The sequence below is a fragment of the Gouania willdenowi genome, chromosome 7 (assembly GCF_900634775.1).
Source record: "Gouania willdenowi chromosome 7, fGouWil2.1, whole genome shotgun sequence".
Lineage (NCBI taxonomy): Eukaryota > Metazoa > Chordata > Actinopteri > Blenniiformes > Gobiesocidae > Gouania > Gouania willdenowi.
In genome coordinates this window covers 13,621,734-13,645,608 of record NC_041050.1, presented here as the reverse complement: position 1 = coordinate 13,645,608, position 23,875 = coordinate 13,621,734, and the positions used below count along the sequence as shown (strand labels likewise).

The window sequence follows — 23,875 nt, the reverse complement described above, 5'->3', positions numbered from 1 at the left end:
CTATGTGCATCACATCAGCTGCAAACATTTGTATCTATGTTGAATTGCATTGTCCCTTGTCAAATAAATAAATACAAATAAATCAAACTCACTAATGAGACCACATGCTTTAACTATAGACACAGTACTTTGAGCCAAATGCAAAGCTTTTTTTCTTTTTTTTTTATACAGTGCTCAGTATTAAACCCATTGCTGACAATGGTTGTATTTACATTTATATTAAACATTTTTTAGCATCCACAGTTACATACACAGTTATGGTGAAGGGGGACAGCGCCAATGCTCGTACTATATAAATGTGTTTGTATGCATTCTCCAGTTTGTCGCTGTCAGAGTGCAATCTTTTTCATGTTGTTCCTGCAGTATAAGCAGCGAGTGACGGCCTCATTCATAATGCATGAAGTACATGAGGATAAGGATGGCTGACATGTGCTTGCTCGTCATTTAGGATATGTCTTCCCTGGGGGAATGACCATGCTCATAGATAATCACACACTGGTTTTAATACACACACATACACACAACTGTACAAAGGCACATTTTTCTTCGAGCTACTGTAAATGGCAGATGTCTGTCTGAGTCAAAGGCTTTATTTCTCTCAAAGGCGAATCATTCAATCACTTTGTAACATAATTAAGCCCTTCCAACACACAGCACAGCAAGGGGTTGAGCAAATGAAATACATTGATAAACGGTGAGGTTAAGTCACTCAAAAGGCCTGCTGTAAATTTAGCAGCTTTTTTCTTCACCAATGCGGAAAGCAGGCAGCTCCTTCTTTTAAATTGAATAGTCCACTACTACTAAAACAACATGCGTATAAGCACATGGTCACCTCAAACATTTAGATGACTGAGTCATGGAAAAGCAGCTGCTCAGTTGGAGCTTACCGCTACAATCACACTTTTATTTTTAAACAGGCTGTTTGTGTTGAAGCAGTGGGAGGGGACCCAACAGCCTGCTTCAGTAACACCAAAGCATGTGCAGAACTCATGAAGCATCCGAGTTTACTATAACAAAAGTAAGTAGTGAATATTACCAAAACCTGTGTGTAACATTGTCAAAGACTTGTTACGATCATCAGAAAAAGAAAAAAAAAATAAACAAGATAGTGAAAGTTGTTGATGTCATGTGATCACAACACTATAGTATTTCTTTTGTCCCCCTGGCCATAAGACTGTATATCATCTCACTGGCCACGTTTACATGGGAGCTTTAATTCCTCTTTAAAGCGGAATAAAAGTTAATTCCTCTTTAACCTGACCTTATAAACACATAATTCATAATGCTAATTTAATTCCGAATTAAGTTGCTGGTTTATTCCGTTTTTAATTCCAAATGAGATTATTCCTCTTTGTTGTAAACACTTAACTTGGTTAAAGCCGCTTTAAGTTAATTCGGATCATTTTGCGCTTGCGCGACTTGCGGCGATGACGCGCTGGTGACGACATAATCCAAGATGGCGGCGGCCCGGACTCCAGCCAAGACTATTTAATAAGAGCCTTAAAAGACATGGATATAATGAAAAGAGTGGATGGACGGAGGCATAAACATGCAGACTTTCACACGGACACACACAGACTTATTAAACACACAAGGACCTCTGTAAACGGAACAGGCTTTATCGGACAGCTGGCACTAGGACCCGGAGGCGGAGTAAATGCGTCCCCGTACTGCATGTACGGGCAGTAATATCACCAAGTTTATCATTGTACCTGTTGTTAGAGATACTATATTTACCAGGGAGCAAATATTTATTCGTGGTGTTTGTTTTCCAGAGTTTTACTGGGCTTTTTACCGGTGATTAGTTCCTATCTTCTTTCCTCTCCGTGGTCCAAACTGAAACCGTGTGTTATTGTTGAGCTGCTGCTTCAGAACTACAATCAAAATAAAAGTAAAAACAGTTCTCATGTGTGGTCTTCTGTGTTATAGCCGACAATTAAAGGTTTGTTTTGTGTTTTTCCTGATAGAAGTGATACGTCATGTTAACCCCCTGTCCGATCAGAGCCTTCCTAACCCCCAGACCTAAAGCGGAATAAACCGGTTTTCCATGTAAACCTCAATTCGGGAATTACTATTTCCATGTAAACATGAAACAGAACACTTTAATTCCAAATGATTTAATTCCGAATTAAAAAACATAATGTAACCGTGACCGGTGTCACTGCAGGGGAAAGGCTCACAGTGACTCCTGGACGTATCTTTCATTTTTATTTGTTTTCACTTCTCAATTGCACTGTTGTCCTAAAAGTCAGCCTCTAGATGGACACTTGAATCCATATTCTGACAATCATTTTACTTTTGCACCTTTAATGTTTGGACTCTTCAGTGACAATCACTTTTGCCAATGACATTGTAATCATAGGAGTTCTTCGTTTTCGTCCGCAACTTGCTTTGTCCTAAAACTCCTCCTAGGCTATTAATGCAGCACTAATGACAAGTATGTCATCTCACAGGGAACGCAATGTCAAGAATGGTCCATTGTCCTTTTTTGGTGCCAAAATGTCAAGGTTGCGTCAAAAACCAAATCTTTCCATATCTCTATGAATATTTATTTTATAAGTTCGATGCTTGCATTTATGAAAATCCCATCTCAAGTGGATTATTTTATTTAACTGGATTGAAGCTATATATACCACCAGTAAAAACATTGGTAAGAGTCAAGTTCATGACCACAAACAAAAAAAAAAAACCTTTTTCCTTATAACTTGGCCACAAATTGAGAAGCAGTGCTCAGACTGGTACCTTTGAACAACATTTCCTTTCCATGTGTGACCTTAACCTTTGCTCAAGGTCATATTTAAGGTCAAGGTCAGTCTTCTGTTTTTTCTGCATGATTTAACTTGTCAACAAATCCAGATACAGGTTGTCATTTTTGCCAATTTTCAATTGCCAAATACGTATTTGCCACTGCAGCAAATGTGATCGCACTTTTAAAACTTAAACACCTAATGTTCTCCATTTAACTAGGTTGGTGCATCAAAGTCTGAAAGTAATATATTCCTTGAGTGAAGAGGAGGTGCAGGAGAGCATGTTTTATTTTTCACAATCACTGCTTTTGTAGACTAAGACAACAGGATGAGTTTATTAACAATTCACTCAGAATGTAAGTTTATTCAAGAAGGTAACCGCTTTAATGTTGCCCCGGTACATTTAGGAAGCTTCTCGCTGCCCGTCTCACTGTAGCAGGAGGGAGGAGATGCTGCCTCTAGGGGGTGTGGAGTGTTTAATATTTTTTGGCATTTTTTGGTAAAAAATCCATAATCCTTTTTGAGCATATTGGACACCTGAACCAGAGTGGTTGCACTCTGATCTAGAGGCCTATGTGTTGGAGTGTCCTTGGGCAAGACACTGAACTCCAAGTTGCTCCCAGTGGTTGACTAGCGCCTTGCATAGCAGCTCTGTCCCATTGGTGTGTGAATGTGAGTGTGAATGAGCTGATATGTAAAACACTTTGTGACCTCTGTCTGTGAAAGGTGCTATACAAATAAACATGACTTACTTACTTACATACTGTAATCAAAGTGTTCTGAGTGGACAGTGAATCTCATCTCCAGGAGCGTGACACTGGACTTCAGCCACTCAGAGATTTTTCTACAAACATGTGCTCCATGAGCTGTTTTTGGCATTTCTCTGGCTGCTCCACTGAAGTCATGGGCGTTCAGGTACCCTCAAGTAGTAAAAGTGTAATGATGGATGTGTTCGACACGACAGTTACACAGCAAATCAAACTGGGAAGGTCAGCCCAAGGTTGAGAAGCAACAGTTTAAAGGCACAAACACACTGAGGAGGAACGGATCACTTTGTGTCCTCATGGATCCCCGTGACTGCGGACGGTCCGCCCCACACACACACTGGTGACAGAGTGTGATAACAGATGGGATAAATCGTGTGTGAGAAGTTTATTCAAGGTGAATTATTTTTGCAGTCTGGATGCACAGTGGTGGTTGTCAGTCTGCTCAGAGCGACAGGCAGCCTAGATCACAGCCCCCCGACTGTGTGAGCTTGTGGCGGGGACGAACCGACGGCAGCAGCAGCCGCTGCTCGGGACAGTAACTACAGTGATCTGTGCATTCATGTCAGAGTCTCTAAAACACCAGAAAAATCCCCACTGACACAAGATAATGTCCATACATTTGTCACTAGTCTTTAAGAAGAAAAAAGTCACTAAGAGCGTTTAGAGGGAGGTTAAGTTTTGGTTTTGGTTTCAAAACAGAGAGAGAGGATTCTACATACCGCAGCTTTAAGATTGGAACCACCAGGAAGAGCTTTTGTCTGTATGTGGAGACGGTCTGGGTCCTCATCACAAGCAATGTCAAAATATTAATAGATTGAAATCACTTTATAAACGTTTGTTTTGAGCACAGTACAGGGAGGGTGAGGCCTAATGTTTCTTATTAGCCTATTACATCTCTTCTTACCATTATTGGATTGAGTTCTTTACCATATCGTGCATTATTAGTCAGCTTTATTTGCTATTTAGTATTTGTCAAATATATTGATAGGAGTCCAAACCGATTTAAATTAGGGAAACAAATTCAGTGTATTAAGTTGTATAAATCAGAGGCGGTGCTGAGATTTTATACGTTTCTTCTTTCCACTCCCTTTCGAGCAATATATATATACATTTTTCTGTTGTTATAAGTGTACAGGGGAACTGATATATTGTTTTGAACCTCTTATTTAACGTGTTTTCTTTGTACACATACAAAGAGTTTTATTTCTTCTCCACTTGAAGCAAACCATAAATAAATGAAATAAATACTTATTTGGTAAATGGTAAATGGACTTGATTTTATATTGCGCTTTATCACCACACTGAAGCAGTCTCAAAGTGCTTTACATATCAGCTCATTCACCCAATCACTCTCACATTCACACACCAGTGGGACAGGACTGCCATGCAAGGCGCTAGTCGACCACTGGGAGCAACTTAGGGTTCAGTGTCTTGCCCAAGGACACTTCGACACATAGTCAGGTACTGGGATCGAACCCCCAACCTCTCGATCAGAAGACGACCCACTACCACCTGAGCCACGGTCTTATTTAACACAGAGTGGTCATTAACTCTTGTATCAGTTTGACGACACATAACAAAGCCAACATATTTACGACAATAATTAACAAACTTTATGAATAGAAATAATGAGGAAACAGAAGGAATGGATTAACCTATTCAATTCTGCAGCACATTATGCAGTTGTGCTGTGCGTAATAGAACAGATAGTAGATCACTATGATTGGGTCCTTTGAAAAATAATTTACAAGTATTAAAAAAATAAATCACAACCATTGAATTTCATTTAAAAGGTTGATGGCCCTAAACAACACCAACAATTATGACCAAAATAATTGAGTTTAAATGCTGAAAAGCACAACTAATAACTGACATTACAATAATGACTCACAGGTTTTCTACAAAGCAACAAAAACATTGTCAAGGCACAGTTTAAACCTTACATTATGTGGTTCTCAACAATGGTTGTTGCTCGAGTTATGGACAAATGAGCTGTTGTGTGGAGAAAAAGTCAAATAGATCTGAGATTGTTCAATTTTTGCAGCAAATATTCATTCATACTGTATACTGTAGGTGGCAATAATTGTAGTTTTCTCTAAAGCATACGGTTTTTCCGTATTTATCTACTAATATGTTAGCATACATTTGTATATTCATCTAATTATTAAAATTGTGTTTAATGTTTTTATCTAGTTGAAGATGACACGTGCCATGCAGAGCAGGGTTTAAGGAGAGGACATGACCTAATGCTTTAAGTGTGTCTTACCAATCGAATGAATTACCTTGTTTCATTAAAACACAATCTTGAGCTGAACATCAATAAGTAAGATTTGTGGAAGATTTTGGAGATTAAACTGAATTTAAAAAGATGAGTCATGCTGCCAAGGCTAGAGCCTCACTCTCCCCTTAGGGTTCCACACAACTGTCTCCATGAGTAAGACACAGCCGGTTCTAAATCTCTGAACTCCTTTTCTGTGATTCTGGTAACAACAAGTCCTTTGTTTAAATATTCATACACCAGACAATGTTTAAAGGTACCCAGGATTGTGATAGGAAACGAGGTGTTCAGCTTTTTGAAAGGGAACAGCCTAAAAATGTACAAAACTGGATACATACAAAAAAGATTCCCAGAGTAATTGATGATAACTCTTTTAGTGCTACATTTAATTTGACGGCATGAGTATCTTTATGTAGTACTGCTGAAGCACATTTCCCACTTAAGAAGGTTTGGGTGGCCTTAAGAGCAAAAAATAGAGCGAATAACAGATTAACTCCAGTTATACTTCACAAATAATATGTTTTAAAGGTCATAAACACAGCCTGATATTCACATTTTACACTATATTTTTCATAGTGTAGGAAAGGCTCACATTGAACCACAGTATGTTATATGAATATTAAAAGCAAACAGTTCCAAATTGTTTAACCTTATTTCTTAAATAATCATGAGTCAGGTATGGTATTAAAAGGAAAATCAGAGCCATCCATTAGGATTTTGAAAGAGAAGGTCTATAAGCAACAGCTTTTCGAGTGCAGCCAATTCTTGTAATACTAGAAAACCAGATCATTCTCAGACATTTATAAAGGAAAACAACAAGGTGTGGATGGCAGCCACCCATTATGTTCACTAATGGAATGTTTCAGTATGGCTATTGTAACAAGAATCTGTTGAGGGACGAGTGAAATGCAGAATCGTTTGAATATACCTGTTTATCAAATCATAGGATTATGGGCCATGAAAACATATCCCCAATCATAGATATGCATGTATGTATATTGTGTGTATATATATATATATATATATATATCTTGTTCAAGATTATTTGAGCTCTAAATATTGACAATTACAACTTTTTAAAATGCAAATAAGTAAAAGGAATTCTTAGAATTTTTTATTTTTTATTTTTTTTTAAATCAGACTATACAGTGAAAAGTTCAATAAAATAATAATATACAGGTTGTGAAATGTATTGAGTGCTTCAGTCCTGTGTGAGTGTGGGTTCATATGACTTTGTCAAACTGCCAGTCTTTACCATGACTCTATTCTCAAACAGATTTTTAATCTTCAAGGGATTTTCTTCTGGTTGAATCAAAAGAAATCATCAATCTTTTTTTTGTTTCTGACTAAATAAAAATATATGATTATAGCAACGAAGAACTTTTATTTTCTTGAGATATTTCAGTCTTGAGAAACATTTAATACAAAGTGTTGGGAGCTCAGGGAAAGCTACTACTTTGTCCCATTTTCTCAATACAAAATGTAAAATATTATGGAAACAAAAAATAAATAAAGAACTGGTGTATATACAGTTACACCAGAAAGTATTCACACCTCTTCACTTAGCATATGTGCTACTGTATCTGTATTTCATTCAAATGTTCTCATTCACTACAGATGCCAGTGTTCTGACAATGCGGCATTTCTGGTGTTTTGAGAATGAAAGTTATATTGACAAAACAAAGGTAGCCGGCGACTGGTGATAATTTGGCTTACTCGAAAAACCCTGAAGTCGGAGTGACTGCATATCACAGGGAAAACAATAAAACAAAGCAACACAAAAATGATTTCAAGCAAGTAACCATCTTGTCTGGTGAAGAAACACAAGAAATCACGTCAAGAATGAAGTAAAAAAAAATTCTTAAAGCTGCTATCCGGAGTTTCTGAGAGGACGTCTCAATGTCCCGCCCTCAACAGCTCCACAGTTTATTTATTCCTATGTTGGATCTTCATCAGTTTAACCCAGATTTAGCCCTGTGGTTAATGACCATGATGACAAAAAAAACATGGAAATTAAAACACTCATAACTCTAAAGTTCTGGCCCTTTGCACTACACTATCTCTGAAAGCCAGATCCCTCAGAGGGGGGTCAGAGACAAGAAAATTTAAACAATGTGAGATTATATTCTGAGTCAAAGCTAGCCTTGCTTCACTTTTGTTGTCAAAACTGTGATTCAAAGTAGGAAAAATTCCTCCTTTAAGCAAAGAAACACAAGGATGTAAACAACCAATAGCAATAGCAGAGATTGTTGGTGGCTGTCTCTGTTGTCTGCACCATTTTTCATAATATTAATGTTAAATAAATAAAGCTTGTGGTAGTAGAGAGGTGTTATTGTAACACTTGCATGAAATGACAATGAAACAGAGAAAAAGCGAGATTGGACCAGCTTCCCTGGTGACAGGGTGAAAATAAAGCAGGCTTTTTCAATCTGTGATGTTTCATGCCTCTGGCACACATTTACCTCAAGCTGCTCCAGGTTCATCTAATATCGACATGTTTTTAAGTAGTGCTTTCGAACTGAGCAATGGTTTGACATGGTTTTGATTTTTCTTTTATTGAATTTTTCTTATATTTTTGTCATTATGTTGCCTCTTTAATGCACGTCATCAATGTTTGGCCCATATACAAAGTTGAGTGTTCTTCTTAACAATGATCTACATCATGTTCTGACAAAAACGAGACAACTGATATGCCACTTTAAAAGAATAGAGAGAGAGGCGTTTATTTTATCCTTTCACACAAAGAAAATGGGAAAAATCACAATAGAAGTACAGTTACTGCACAGGCTTCCGGCATGCTAAAGAATCTGTGTTCCCAGGATCATAACAACAACAACAACAGCAAAAATCTACCGTTATGTGTTTCAAAACTGAGAAACGCACTTCTTGAGTTTGATTTACTTCTGCTTTACAGTCATGTAAAAATGTTTCTAGATTTCAGTTTCAATGTATTTATTTGTTTCAGTCTAACAAAAAAGATTCACACATAAATCACAATTTAAAAATACATAAGACTGAAACTGGCAGAAGTAAAAATGCTTATTTTCTACATAAATCATAACATTTCAGTTACCTTTATCAATAATACACACAAAAGAAATACAGGTGTTCAACAAGTACATTTAAGTTGCCTTTTTTCAAATAATGCAAAATACATATACACATACACACTCTCTTTTGTATACAACATTTAAAGAACAACATATTTCTACTGCTTCACATACCTCTGTAAAATATGTTTACATTTTATTTTTGAAATTAGTGTGTCACTCATTTTAATTTATTTATCAACTGTATTCCACAAATTAACCCCTATAACAGACAGACATCTTCTTTTTACTACTAATCTTGCTTTTGGTTAAAAAAAAATAAAAAATAAAAACTTACATTGATCTCTTATGCTGTATTTGCTGGTCTGTAATGAGATGTATTTTGAATGTTATTTTGCAATAAACATATTTCAATTTCTTTTTTTTCTTTTTTTTTTGCAATAATTCAACAATTCAAGTCGTGCAAGTCCAATGAATAACTTGAAATGGTACAAAGGTAAGAACTGAACAGCCAGAGGTAAAAAAAAATAAATAAATAAAAAAAGGTTTGGTTACCCAAAACTGAAAAATAATGTACATTTTAGAATGATATAAATAGGCCTTTTTCAGGGAACATAAAGTGTTTTAACAATTTAAAGGTGTTCTGCAGTAATGAAGATTGAATCAGCCTTTAAAGCTGGTACTAACAACTCCCTGTCTGCATAAAAGCAGTGTTGGAACACACTGTGGTACCAGACCCTCATGAGCATCAGGTGAATAGTATTGTTAATGGATTCCATGATATCTTTTTCAACTCAAATTGCTTATCTGTTCTATGCTTTCATTTGAGAGTACAATAACACAGTGAACTGAATCATTTTCAGTAAAAAAAGAATGGATAAAATGTGGTGTTTTAAAACTTGTAGCTCCTCTGCTTACTGTAATCTGTGTGCTTTAGATTTGCTTTCTGAATCTCTCAGATTGAATGTTCCTTAACGATAGCTATTTTATTGATGCATCCTACAATGGAAAGGTTGACATATTGGCCACAGTTACATTTTTTTAAATTCGGAATTAGTGATTCCGAATTAAATAATTTGGAATTAAAGTGTTCTGCTTCGTGTTTACATGGAAATAGTAATTCACAATCTGAGGTTTACATGGAAAACCAGTTTATTCGGCTTTAGTTTATTCCGTTTTAGGTCTGGGGTTTGGGAAGGCTCTGAATGGACGGGGAGAACATGACTCATCACGTCTATCGGGAAAAACACACAACAAACCTTTTATTGTCGGCTGTAACACAGAAGACCACATTTGAGAACTGTGTTCACCTTTATTTTGACTGTAATTTTGAAGCAGCAGCTCAACAATAACACACTTTGATCCACGGAGCGGAAAGGAGATAGGAACTAATCACTGTTAAATAAAGCCCAATAAACCTCCAGAAAACAATCACCAGGAATAAATAGTTGCTCTAGTCCAGGCGGCCATGTTGGATTATGTCATCGCCGCAAAGTCGCGCATGTTCAAAACGACCGGAATTAACTTAAAGCAGCTTTAAGTGTTAACTGTTTACAAGAAAGAGGAAATATTTAATTCGGAATTAAAAACGGAATAAACCAGCCACATAATTCGGAAATAAGTTTAATTTGGAATTAAGTTTAATTTGGAATTAAGTTTAATTCGGAATTAAGTGTTTACAAGGTCAGATTAAAGAGGAATTAAAGCTCCCATGTAAACGTGGCCATTGACAATTTTTTGGATGCATTCGTAAAACCTCAAATGTAATACAGAATACAGAGATAGACAGGTCATTTTTTGAGGTTGTCTAATAGTTACAGTAGATGTTGTGTATCATGATTAAGTAAAGTTTAAATTGACGCCAAAGTTATAAATGACCCAGATTCACACTGGAGGACAGCTGGTTGTGTTAATCAATTGAACGATGATGTTCTGCACATTTTAACCACCTGCCCACACCTCCACCATAATGAATGTTTTTTTCATTGTGCACTCCTACACTATGTCAGTGAGTGCAAAAGTATAGATAATAAAGCACTTCTAAAGTGTTTGGAATGTGCATGTGTTCATGTTTTCAAACACTATCCTTACAGAGGTATTACTGTTGAAAGTTGTCATGATGTGTTCATATGTCACTTTTAATGTATGTAGCTCATAAGTAGTGTTGCCATAGTTACCTTGAAAAATGTATCTAATTTCTGATTAGTCCTTTAAAAAGTAACCACATTACTATACTCGTTACTTGATTCTAAAAGTAGCTCAATTAGAGAAGTTACTTGATTAATTATATTCAGCAACTGCCGACACACTGCCTCATCATCAAAATGAAAACCGGTTTAGCCAATACTCACTTTTAATGGAAGTATGTTTTAAACAGTGCATCTCCAGATCAACTCTTACCTGAAGAAATACACGTTTTAATAATAATAATAATACAAAAATAAAATAAAGACAATCTTTTTTGACTTCACTAAATCTTTTGTAATTTTTTTTCAGGAAATGTAAAATAAAGACAGTCTTTTGTGACCTGTCATATTTTCTTTGAGAGTGTTGTGTTGTTTTGAAAAGAGAATTGCATTTTTAAACTTCATGAAGAATACCAACTTATTTATCTATTGTATTTTGTCGTTACAAGGTATTTAAGAAAACGTAGAGTAAGTTGAGTGTGCCAAGTTGTCCCCTTTTTTGGAAATCAAAAGATGGTTACCCGAGGTTTGTGTTTCTCAAGTGGTTGTACGTGTACCCCTGAGGGTACGCACTGGCAATACAAGGGGTACTTGAGAGAGAGAGAGAGTAGATTGTTTATTTTTTTTTTTTTTTTAAATAAAGCGTTAAAAATAATGATTAGGCACAGGTGTAGAGGTGTGTTTAATCATTCTCCATTGTTTTATGTTTTAGTGAGTGGGTGAAGCGCTCTCATTGGGTTCTATTCTCCCACGCGCGTAAGTCAAAAAAGCCGCGCATAGGCTGCCTGCTATCCTCTCCCAGTACTTAAAGCTGATATCTGGAGTTTCTGAGAAATCTGTGTTTATGCATCATTCTTTTAAAATGTAAAAAAAAATGCCTAACTAGTCGTTTACTATGGTCTACTGCTGGTGGTCATTCATATACGTCAAGTCCTGCCTTTGTCCTATAGACCCCTATACAAAGGCTTCGACTTCCTGTAGCAAAGACTGTCAATCAAAGTGAATGTGTGTGCGTAAACTGTGCACTGAAACAAGGCCGCGCATCACAACAGCAAACAGGTATCCCTCTGAGCAGCATAGCGTCATGGAGGAGCACGAGGAAACTCCAAAGCTTCAACTAAAAAAACTTAAGAAAGGTCCAGCTACAAAGCTTGCGGATAAACGTCTTTGTGACCGCAACAGAATTTATGTCGTAGCTACTTTTCAAAGGTACAGTAGATGGACTTGGGGACTTTAAAAGGATTCCGTACTGACCCTGATTTGGCATGTTTTAATCAAACTGCCATAAGTGTTTTATTAGTGAAAAGCAATACTACACGTGTGTTGGTGCGTTAAACACATTGAGACGTTTGCTTCTAAATTTTCTCTCTCTCTTTTCATCCTTCAGATAATCTCTTTAAGTCAATCCATCCCAGTTATGCACGACCCTGAAATGTGGGCATTACCATTCAAATCTGGCCTTACGTGTATTCTATAAGGGCTGCGTCGCAGATCTGATCAGCTTGTGTGCCGCGATGCACGTCAGCTGCAGCAGCTCTTTACAATGAAACTTTTTTTAACACTGTGTACAATGTAAAGCCACAGTTTGATCCACTACAGTAGTAAATTACAAGTAAAACATTGATGACAAATGCCAGTGATCATTTCTGAATGCAGGAATGTAAGAAGTTAATAAAATTAGGCTTTCCACACAAACGTACGTTAATCTGGCGTTAATATGAGGGAGGGAAAAAGAGATTTTAACTGTAGTTCAGGCTAAAAAAGGGGTCCATTCCTCACCCTGAAGTAATCTGATCAAGTCAACCTGTTACACTGTTTATCAAATTAAAAGTGCGCTTCATAATTTTCACAGATTTCAATGACATTTACAAGCATTAGGGAAAACTCCACGTTCCGTGATTTCTAGACAGCCCCCAAAAAATGACATCGCCCACTCCGTCTCCTTTTCTTCAGACCGCCTTCATTCACAGACTACGTGCTTTTGGTCGATTTACGCGCAGTGGGCGTGTCAGGAGCCTGGACCGGCGAATACGTGCAGGAGAGAGACGCGTAGCTGCAGACACGTAAAAAAGCACATAAGTCCAGATGAGAGAATAGGACACAATGGAAGCAGCTCCAGCCTGACAGAGCAGAACAATCTCACTAAGAGTGTAGTACACGGCGTGAACCAAGGGCAGGTATCTTAAAGGGACAATGTGAAATGTGAGAATGAAGGTGCAACCAAGTACATCTACCTGCAGGTTTATGTTTATGGAAGCCCTATCAAACCCAGAGTCCTGTTACGCAGGCATAATCTCATTCCTCATTTCAAAGCTGCCAAGGGTGTTCTCCAGCACCTGCTCCATAAATGTGATTAATTAGACTCAGCCTTTCACCTTCACTGGCATGCCATCGCAAAACGACTTCCCCTCCCACACTGATGTGAAAACTGCTGAATACAATAACACCTCCATACTGCCACATACTGTGACACTCTGTGTTACATCATGGCTTACAGTATATATCCCTATGTTTCGCAAGTGACAGTTTGTAGGGCAATTTCACTGTGTTGAGTAGGAAATGTCAGATTATATAAAAACTACTTAAGCAAAACAATGTACAGTATTTATTCATGTTAGTGCTGCCAACAACTAATTGATTGATTTGTTTTCCTCTTCATGAGCATGAAGTGATTTTAAAGACTATTTATTCCAGTGGTGAATGAATTAGGAGAAAATAGGCTTGAAGGCTGTGCCTTTAGGATACTTCACTGTTGCACAACAGTTTAAAGGAACATTGAGAATGAGCAAAATCAATTAGATACAGTCAATCAAATTAACTGTTCAGGTCAGATGGCAATTCACGTACTGCGATATATTAGAAGACAGAATTACATCACAGTATGTGAATTGTCATCGCCAAATATGTTTAGAAGATAGCAAAAGTCATTCATAGCAACATTACCAGACATGTTGTAAGACTGTTCTCATAGGAAGCATTCATGGAACAACATTTTCTTTAAAGTATCATGTAATGTTAGTTGGTGATGCTTCTTAAGGATTCACTGATGGTTCCTAAAAGTCTCTCATAGGGGGCATGTTCTCTGCTTCTGTATGCCATCCAAAACACATCCAAGTAATTTCAAGGAGGGGAAATACTTACTTGGGATGAACGCCTAATATCATGCACGAGTTTTGCGAGCTTTCACCAATGTTGTCACAGTGAGTTTTTACTTGTATCTGTTAACGCGATACCCACATAAGAGATTGGAATTAACTGAACTCCAAAAAACTTTGCTCTTCAGCGCACACGTGAAACTTTTTTTAATACTGGAGAGAGTTTTTAACACCCAAATTTATGTAAAACCAAAACAATACAATAAAACTGCATATAAATAGAGAAATATTGTAAAAAGGTTACACATGCACTCATAGAAGAAAGGCACAATAAGCTCATCACTAAATTTATGCAAGTCCATCGAGTGCAGACATAAAGCAGGTTAGCTCAGACACAATAGACTGGGAATTTAGAGCATGAGTAGTGTGATGTGATCAATACTGAGCTATTCCTACTTTTCCACTTCATTCATCATAATTCACTTAGAACCATGCTTTCCTTATAGATTCACAGATTTACAATTCCTTATACAACATTGGAAGCAAAAACCTCAAGAAACATCAGACGTAAAGAAATCCCAATGCTGATTGTCAAATACACTGAATGTAAAATACTTTATGAACTTACCTTAATGAGAGGGTATGCCAAAGTTGGCTTGGGATCATGAGTGTTGAATCAAGTCCAGAGCGAAGCTGGGCAAACCTTCACTCATGTGTGGCAGCAGTGCAACACGAGCTGCTGAACACAGACTGTGTGCAGCCGCTGGGACACTCTGGGGCGTACGTACTAGCACTCAAGCACTCTCGTCATGCAGTCATTGAGCAAAGGGATCCACTCTTTCCTAACAGCTGTGCTCAGGGAGATCCACGAGGCGACGGGTAGGGACAGGCGCTTGTGGTCTCTGCTCACTCTCCTCCACTAGAGTCTCAGTCTGCTGCTCCCACTCCGTCTTCTCCTCCTCTGTTGCCCTGCACTCCCTCACCACTCAAATCTCTGTCATGCCTTCTCCTTTCTCTCTCTTTCAAATGCACACAAGCACATTCTTTCATCAGCATCAGATTTTGATTTTCAGATTCAGGTTTTTCACTTAATAAATGCTTTAGAGTTCCCACATACATAACCCATCATCCACATTGGGGGTTTTTTACATAAAATTTTCATTTATTACTCCATTCACTGTATTACAAATTTAAAAGGATGGACTTACTTAGTCTTTTACATTCTATAACCACATGTAGTAAGTTGTGTCGCTGGCTTTGGCTCAAACCTGAAAAGCAAGAGAAAGCTAAATGTCATGATTGGTAATTTGTGGTAAGAGTAGTGTGATGCTGCTAGTAAAAGCATGCTAATGTGTACATGTGTGTTTCCTTGTTTCCAAGTTATTTAAATACATTTTCACAATGTATTGAGTGAGTATTATTCACAATCAAATAAAGTTGTCACGATATCAAAATGAGTAACCACGATACTATACCAGACAAAGTATCACGGTTCCGGGTAATATCGTGATACTGAAGCCTTCTTTTATTATTATTTTTATGAACTGCATTAGTACAAGTTAGAAATACTTATTAATTACTTGTAGTGTTGTTTGGTGCATGATAAGAGTACATAAACACAAGCATATAAGCAAACAAAACTATAAAATAAATGAAGTTAGAATTTATATGGTTGAAATAAAAAAAATAATCATTCAGTTTCCTTTGCACATTAATGTATGTTTAACTAATATAAATAATCAACTTAGGATAACAAATCCACTGTCTTTAAAAAAAAAAAAAAAAAAAAAAAAAACTATTTGACAAAAAATGTTTCTTCTCCAACATAATAGATCATAGAGGATAAAATACAATAAGCAGGAACTGATTCATTGAGAAAACTATATTTGTATGCATTTTCTGGGTAATGTCACTGGTGTTTTCTGATATTGGATGTGATCCCTCCTTTGTATGTATATAATTTGTAAATATTGTTTGTACAGTGTAAATATCTCTGTAAAAAAAAATAATTAAAATGAAAAAAGTGGATCTCCTATTGCTTTACCGTCTCAGCCTCGTTTAAAGCCAAAATTGTTCCAAATGGGACTTTTGGAGTTTGTTTTTTTGAGTACAATTAGTGATGCCACTGACAACGCCGCTGCCGCGGCAGACTCGCCGCTCAGGACCGGTGCTTCTGCCATGTGTCGTCTCATGTTTGTGACTGTAAGCCGTGCACACGTCCAGGTGAGACAAAACTTTTGCTTGTTTGGTTGCCATGTTGGTATGTTTTCAATTAAGTAGCGTGCATTCATCTTAGACTGTGTAGTGAGAAGCCGGGAGGAGAGTAGAAGCAGCCGCTATGTAGCGGAAACTGGTACTAGTAGTATCGTAATCCACGGTAGTACCGTCGTGTAGAATTTCTAGTATTGTAGGAACCGTTACAATTTTGTACCACGGGGTATTGTGCAACTATACAATCAAACCAATACAAATCGATCTGTCTTCATTAGTTAGTTGGACACATTTGACAGAGTTGAGGGAAATCCCTTGGAGTATTTTGTTTATTTGCTGTACCATGAATATGTAGATTTTCCACTCTTTTTGCACTCAATTTGTGTATAAATATTATGTAGACGTGCACAGAAGGGAAATAAACGAAGGCCAAGACGGGAGATAAAAGGAAAAACTGGCAGTCGTATTTAGAATTGTGTTGATCCTGCCTAAATCTTATCACTATAACATGCATATCTTTTTGTTTACCTTTATAAATCCTCAAAACAAAATGTTTTTAAAAGTATTCTCTAATGTTACTGGTTTTCTTTTTTTTTGGCAAATATCCAACATTGATATAATGTCAAGCAACTATTCTTTACAAGAGATTTGGTCACATTTCATCCATCTTCTATATCCGCTTAACCAGATAAGGGTTTATCCGGGCTTACATTCCTGACAGTTAGTCAGTCTGTCACAAGTCTGACATCAAGACTAACTTTTGATAAATTTAACTTTACCTTAAAAGTACTTTCATGGGGTACCAATCACATAAACACGTGACACTAGAGAACACCACATTAGGGAATGTAAACCCAGGAGACCGGTATTACAGAATGCCATGTGTTCATCTCGTGCTGAGGAACACTTAGCTAGATGAAATAAGACCTTGGAGAGCAAGTGTTTTATAAGTTCCTTACTTCTTATTTTAAGATATGTTAATGATATATGATAATGTGAGAGGTCTCTCGACCTGGCAAGGATTTGAACATGAGGCACTCAGAATCCTTTTATTGGTCAAAATATGAGTAGTTTTGCAGACATTGCTCCTCTGCAGAAGTGTACGCCAGTCTACTCCCTATAGACTGCCGGTAATTCTCCCATTCAAACCGCTCCCTAGAAAATATTTAAAACAAGTGTAATTATTGACATGCACTACCCCTGTGATGAATCCCCTGCAGTGTCCTTCCCGAAATCACTCCCCCTCCCCTTGATCCTCTCAGCCTGCAAACACATGCACTCATCACACCAAAAAGGTAAAAATGAATGTTGCTTTCCTTTATCCAGAAGTTGGTAATCCTTACTAATGACACTCAACTGTTCTGGAGTTAAGTGTATTGGACTATCGGACTCTGTAGGTTGGTGAGAGAGTATTCTGTGTATTCAGCATAGGAAACGTACATAAACCTCTCCTTACGGCATCATCATTAGCATTTATGTTGTATCATTTTAAATAACTATCCAACTTGAGGGTTATATTCAGCGTTGCCACAATTACCATGAAAAAGTACCCTGACTACTGATTACTCCTTTAAAAAGTAACTTATTTACTTTCCTGATTACTTCATTCTAAAAGTAATTACTCATTAGTTATGTTGTGTAGCAGCCAACATCAGTCGCAAACGTTTCTTTTAAAGACCAGTGTATGGTAAGAACAATCCTTTATTGCCGTATATGACAAGTTGGCACATAATCCCTGACTTGTTGATCTCTTCGAAGAAAAAATGTATCTGGGACAACCTAATAACTACCTACGGTACTTATTAACTTCCTACTGTACGTAGTGACTACCGACCTGTATTTAAAGAGCATTTGAACTTGAACCTCAAACTTCCATGTAATCAAGTGTGTAAACAAGATACTTAGACCTGCCATAGTGCTGTAGAAATAAGAATTTAAAAAATAATAATAATTGGGGTTTTAAGACCGTTTTCCATGGACAAAAAATATGTTGAAGTGGAAAATAACAATGCACTACTGAAGAAGTCTAGATTCAATCCATTGGCTGCCTTGAAGCGTTCCATGTTTTATATCTCTGTCCATACCACAAAGGGTTTATCTGTCTCCACCACCACAGTGCCTCCACTCTTCAACAAAAACTTGGTTGGCAGCACTCGGCCTTGGAGAACAAACAGAGGAATATTCCACTTTTGTCCTTACTTTACTGAAAAACTTAGATTTAAGTCATTGGTTTTCAGTTTCTCTGTAGCTTATAGTATGAATAGCCCGAATACAGTAATTTATCAAACGAACAATATTGGGAAATATTCTTATTTAATCAATTCATTCAGTCTACATTATTATTTTAAAGTGCATTTTAATAAAATGTACTGATGTAATCCTGCTAAACGACAAACAAATAAAAGCTGCTTAAAATAATTCCTCCTTGGTGAAGGTAATAAAAGCTCACACCAAATTAAACAGCTACTGTATGCCTTTATTGTTACATATGCCGATGAGTTTTTGGAATAATTTTTTTTTGGCAGCCAGTTTGCTCTGAATAATCTGTTTGTCCGTAATTTCAACACTTGCCTGAATCAGCAATAAATACATCTGGTGAACAGCCAGCTGCTCGACAATTAACTACAATTCCTCATGTAAGATCAGGTACAAGATAATGTTGATATAGATTTTAGATTTTTCACCTCATGCCTGATGGGCACACCCTACATTTTAATTAGCATTGCCAGTGTTTGTTTGATGTCCAGTTTGAGAATAAAAATGAAACAGTACCATACTGTATCGCTCTTTCTGCATGTGACAATGTAATATTGTATGATAACCCAACATATAATGTACAGTCATTCTAATTATTACCTCTAAAGGAGTGTTTTGGGTGTTCTGTCTGTGTCCTTCTGCAAAACACTGACAACCTTACAAAACAGCATTATGCTTTCATCCTGAGAAAAGTGTTAGTGTGTGTTTATCGATGACAGCTAAAATGCCTCGAGACTAGCTCAGATAAAGAGTTCCTCTATAATAGCATTGCTTCTGTGGGTTGAGCTGTTTTTTTTTTTAATACAGTGACAGCTTGGATTCCAGTCAATTTCACACAAAAAACTTTGAATGGCTTGTGAGGGAACAGTTTTCTTTGTGTCATCAGTCAGTGTGTCTTCTGCTATCAAACCAGACGAATGATGCAGTTATTGTTTAGTTTACTTCAATTGTCCATAAATTGTTGCTGTTTTCTATGCAGTAGCCGTCTGAGGATGTTTTAGTGTTGTACTAGAGACCAGACTATCCGAGAGCAAGACTTGCCCGTGTCCAGAATGCAATGGGATCAAGTCAATACCAAGACTTTTGAGAATTGAGGCCCAGTCAAGACCCAGACCGAGACAAGAACAAGAGCATAAAATCATTTTTTTTAGTGAAAGAGCATTCTCTCTTTAATTTCAGTTTTCATTTAAATACATTTAACAGACAAAAACAAGGTGTCTGCAAATATTTGAAAGCACAACATACAGAAAGAGCAATTTTTGACACATTTTTAAACTTAATTCTTGTATGTATTTAAAAGCCACTGATTGGTCCAGAACCGAGCAAATAAGCCTCAATCTCATGCCGACCCTTACAGGGCGTTGGAAAAAAGAGTACAACTTAACTCCTTAAAATAGCACATCAGACCTCCAACATTGGTTCAACTTCAACTTCCAGGAGTTGCAAAGTTTGTTGCATCAATCAAGCCGCTCAATCAAACTTCTAACGCAGGGGATACAAGAATAACCACAGATGGCCAAAATGGCCATAAATATGCCAATACTAGTAAACAAAGAAATGATTATTGGTTTCTAGTTGTTTTCCAACCAGGTTTAATGATCAGACAAACCCAGAGTTTTTACTTAACTCCTCAGATAATGACTGGAGACCAAAAAAAGCCCTTGTAACTGATCCACCAGAGGCAGTGTTATCCTGGATGACAGTACGACAGAAATCAAACATATAACAAACACCACCATTTGCAGCTAATAACAAATATAAAGCCCTTCTGCTCTGCCAAAAGAGGTTGCTCTTAATTGTTAAGCCAAACAGGAAATAGCATCCCTTGTGTAATTCACAAACCTCTGCTCATTATAATATAAATATTTTTTCCAATACACATTTTGTTTATTGTGGGCCATAGAAAAATACTCTTATCCCTAGCCGTGAACTCATCTGGTACCCCACGAGGGACTCCAATAGCATCCAGGTGCCAAATGATTGATTAGGCCTACTGACACTGCAGCATCTACTACCTTATAAGGATCCATCAACTAAACCTGCTGATACTAGTAATTTACATGTAAGCTAACATTCTAACAATACTTAACCTTAGCTGTCCATAATTTGGCACTACCTTTTATATAAAGTCACGAGTCACCCATCACACTGCTCCGTCCCTGCTTCTGTTACGGTGTGACGTGCACAGTCCTTTAGTTTGAAGTAAACCATTGTGCACTGAAACAAAGCGTACACTGACCAACTGGAGTGAGGACAACTCAATCAGAAGCCCATGCAATCGCAAGCACTTAGTGGAGGAGATCAATAGATCTACTAATCTCATTGCCCTCAGAAAATAATCAAGCAACTGAAGAGAAAGGAAAGTAAAATTGTGACATACATACATTTATGGATTGATGGATGGAGTATGTCAGTTGATTTTATTATTCTAACCCTAATAGGAAAACATTGTGTTGCAGAACAACACGATACACCAGTTAATTTAAAATTGACTAAGTAGACCAGTGTTGGGCAAGTACAATACATTTTATATTACTAGTTACATGCATAAAAACACAACATGTTTGTATTACAATAGTACCATCTTTAAAATGTTACACTATTTTAAGTTACTTTTAGCTAATTGCACATTTTTGTTATGTGAAGTCACTTTTAAAATTTCTTTACAATATTTTATTGACTTTGGAATCAGTCTTCAACACCTTAAAGTATTCTTATTTAACAATGTAAACATATAATCAATGCTTTAAAACATTTGCAAAACAATGCCTAAACATAAGCTGGCAAAAACATCCTCTAGGAATACAACATTCAATCAGTCATCATAAAACAAATGACTGGAAATGTAAATTGTAACTGTAAATACATTTTTAATCTAATTGAAATAAGATATAAAATATACCTTAATACCTTATTTATATATATATATGTATATATATATATACCTTATACCTTAATAATAGAATAACTTAGGACCTGACCATAGCCAAATAAATATTATATCAAAATGCAGTTTCTTCTTCTACGCCAGAGAAATTAGTAGAATTTACAATGGTGTTTTCAACACTTTTTTGACTCTTTTTTATTGTTTTCATTGGAATATCAGTGGGATCCATTAAAGTCTCCACGTAACTTCCTTTACTGAGATTTTAATGAGTAATATATTGCCGATTTTTGTTTCAGTAATGCGTTATATTACTGTGTTACTGAAAACAGGAAATTATTACTGTAACTCGTGACTTTTGTAATGCGTTACTCCCACCACTGATCTCCACATACGTAATCATTTCATGACCGTTAATTCCCCAGAATGTTACTCATCATGAATCACCAAGGTCATCATGCATTATTGTGACAATCCTTCCTATGCATGAAAGGGGGAGGGCACACTCCACTGATCGCATGTTAACACAACCCCATACATTATATTTATTGTTTTTCCAGCTGTCAGAAAGTGTGTGTGTGTATCATTTTTGTATTCAGTATGTGCAATAAACAGGCAAATACTCATGTGATGCCAATGTTATAGAATTGGAAACTAAAGCTGAACTTGTTTTATTTTATTTTTTTACAATTTTATTCATGATTTTTGACAGCTTATAATAACAAAGCAACTACAACAAATCTTTTCTTTGCTGTACATTTTCCAAACAAAAACCCCAACATAAAAAAAAACATAACTAGACATTCAAAATTGAGCAGCTAAGCAATTTAAATACCATAAGAAAAAAAAACAAAAAAAAAAACACACACAATAAATAAATAAGTAGAATACAGATTTCCAGCAGTTAAACCATCACATTTAAGACGTGGCTGATTTTTAACGATATGGTATGGTGCACATTTTAAAAGTTTCCATGTATTTTAGGAATGGCTGCCAAGCTTTGTTAAATGTAGTCAAAGAACCAGTTAAGGTACATCTCATCTTCTCCATGTTTAGAAACCTCATAAGGTCAGCGATCCATTGGTCATGTGTTGGGGGATTTTCCTGTTTCCGCCTTAACAGTATGAGACACCGTGCAAGCAGAGAGGCAAAATCTATTGCATTTGAAAGATGTTTAATTAAATAAATGATAGAGGCTATCACTCCAAAGAGTGCAGTCAAAACACAGGGAGTAAAATGAGCTCTATACACCTCAGAAAAAAGTGTTGAATATACAGTAGGTGTCCAAATATTGAGTTTAGGACATGTTCCGAAGGTATGCAAAAGTGAACCAATATCTGCTTTGCAGCGATTACACATTGGATCAGTATCTGGATAAAACTTGACTAACTTCTCTTCTTCTTAGAAATATGCAAACGATGAAGGACCTTAAATTGGAGGAGCCCATGTCTGGCACAAATAGAGGATGAATGCACTCTCTTCAACATAGAGCCCCAAAGGTCATCTCGTATATTCATCGCCAAATCTTCTTCCCAATGAGCTTTAATAATGGAGCAAGCAGGGGATTGTAATTCTAATAGTAGAGAGTACATTTCTTTAATCACTGCCTTCTTCACTCTCACTGATATTATCCAAAGAAGTTACCTCTGGCAAATTAGGAAAGGTTGTATATCTACTAGCTATAAAGTGGCGTATCTGCAGATAGCGGTAAAAGTGTGTACCAGGTATATTAGATTGGTCAGTCAACTGTGAGAATGAAACAAAAATTCCATCTATAAAGTCTAAACCTTTACTGCGCCAAGTCTCAAAAGCCGAACCAGTCATGGAGGATGGAAACGTGATTTGAGCACAAAGGTGCTTTCCTTGATATCCCATGCAGACCAAATTTCTTCCTACATTGTACCCAAATCCTGAGGATCTTGTTGATGTTTTAGCTTGTCTGTCAATGTATCCCATTCCTCATTTATCTTTGTTTCTTTATCTCTGTCAATTTATTTGTCTTTATTCCCAAGTCTCTTGATACATTCCCTTTAGTATGTAGGTCAGGACTCTGTAAGGTGGAAAAAAAATCCTCTTGTGGACAAAGGGAGTGAAATGTTTTGCTGTTGACAGAAAAAAAAAAAATGTTACTACAGATCTCACGCTAACAACTTAATAGTTCTCGTCCTTGTATTGTCACTGGGACACACAGGTGTAGCATGTGTGATGGTATCAGGAGATGAATTCAAACAGTGATGAAATTTAAAGGTAGAGTCCTCAATTCTGTTCAGAAACACTTGTTATACTGGGTGAAATGGTCCTTCATCCTTAGAGTAATCAATACATTTTGAATTCAGAAAAAAAGGAACAAAAAGAATCAAACCTCTGTAGCAGCTAGAATCCCGTAAAAACTGACCAATCC

At 36.7% G+C, this 23,875-nt stretch overlaps 1 protein-coding gene across 1 annotated transcript in view; it reads right to left on the bottom strand.

Moving 5' to 3' along the window:
• opn7b (opsin 7, group member b) overlaps positions 1 to 15,069 on the bottom strand; it is an 81,265-nt gene extending 66,196 nt beyond the window's left edge. Inside the window, exon 1 of the mRNA XM_028452769.1 lies at positions 14,752 to 15,069. The gene's annotated coding sequence lies outside the window, so the exon portion shown is untranslated. The remainder of the gene's footprint in view (positions 1 to 14,751) is intronic.
• Positions 15,070 to 23,875: the final 8,806 nt, after the last annotated feature.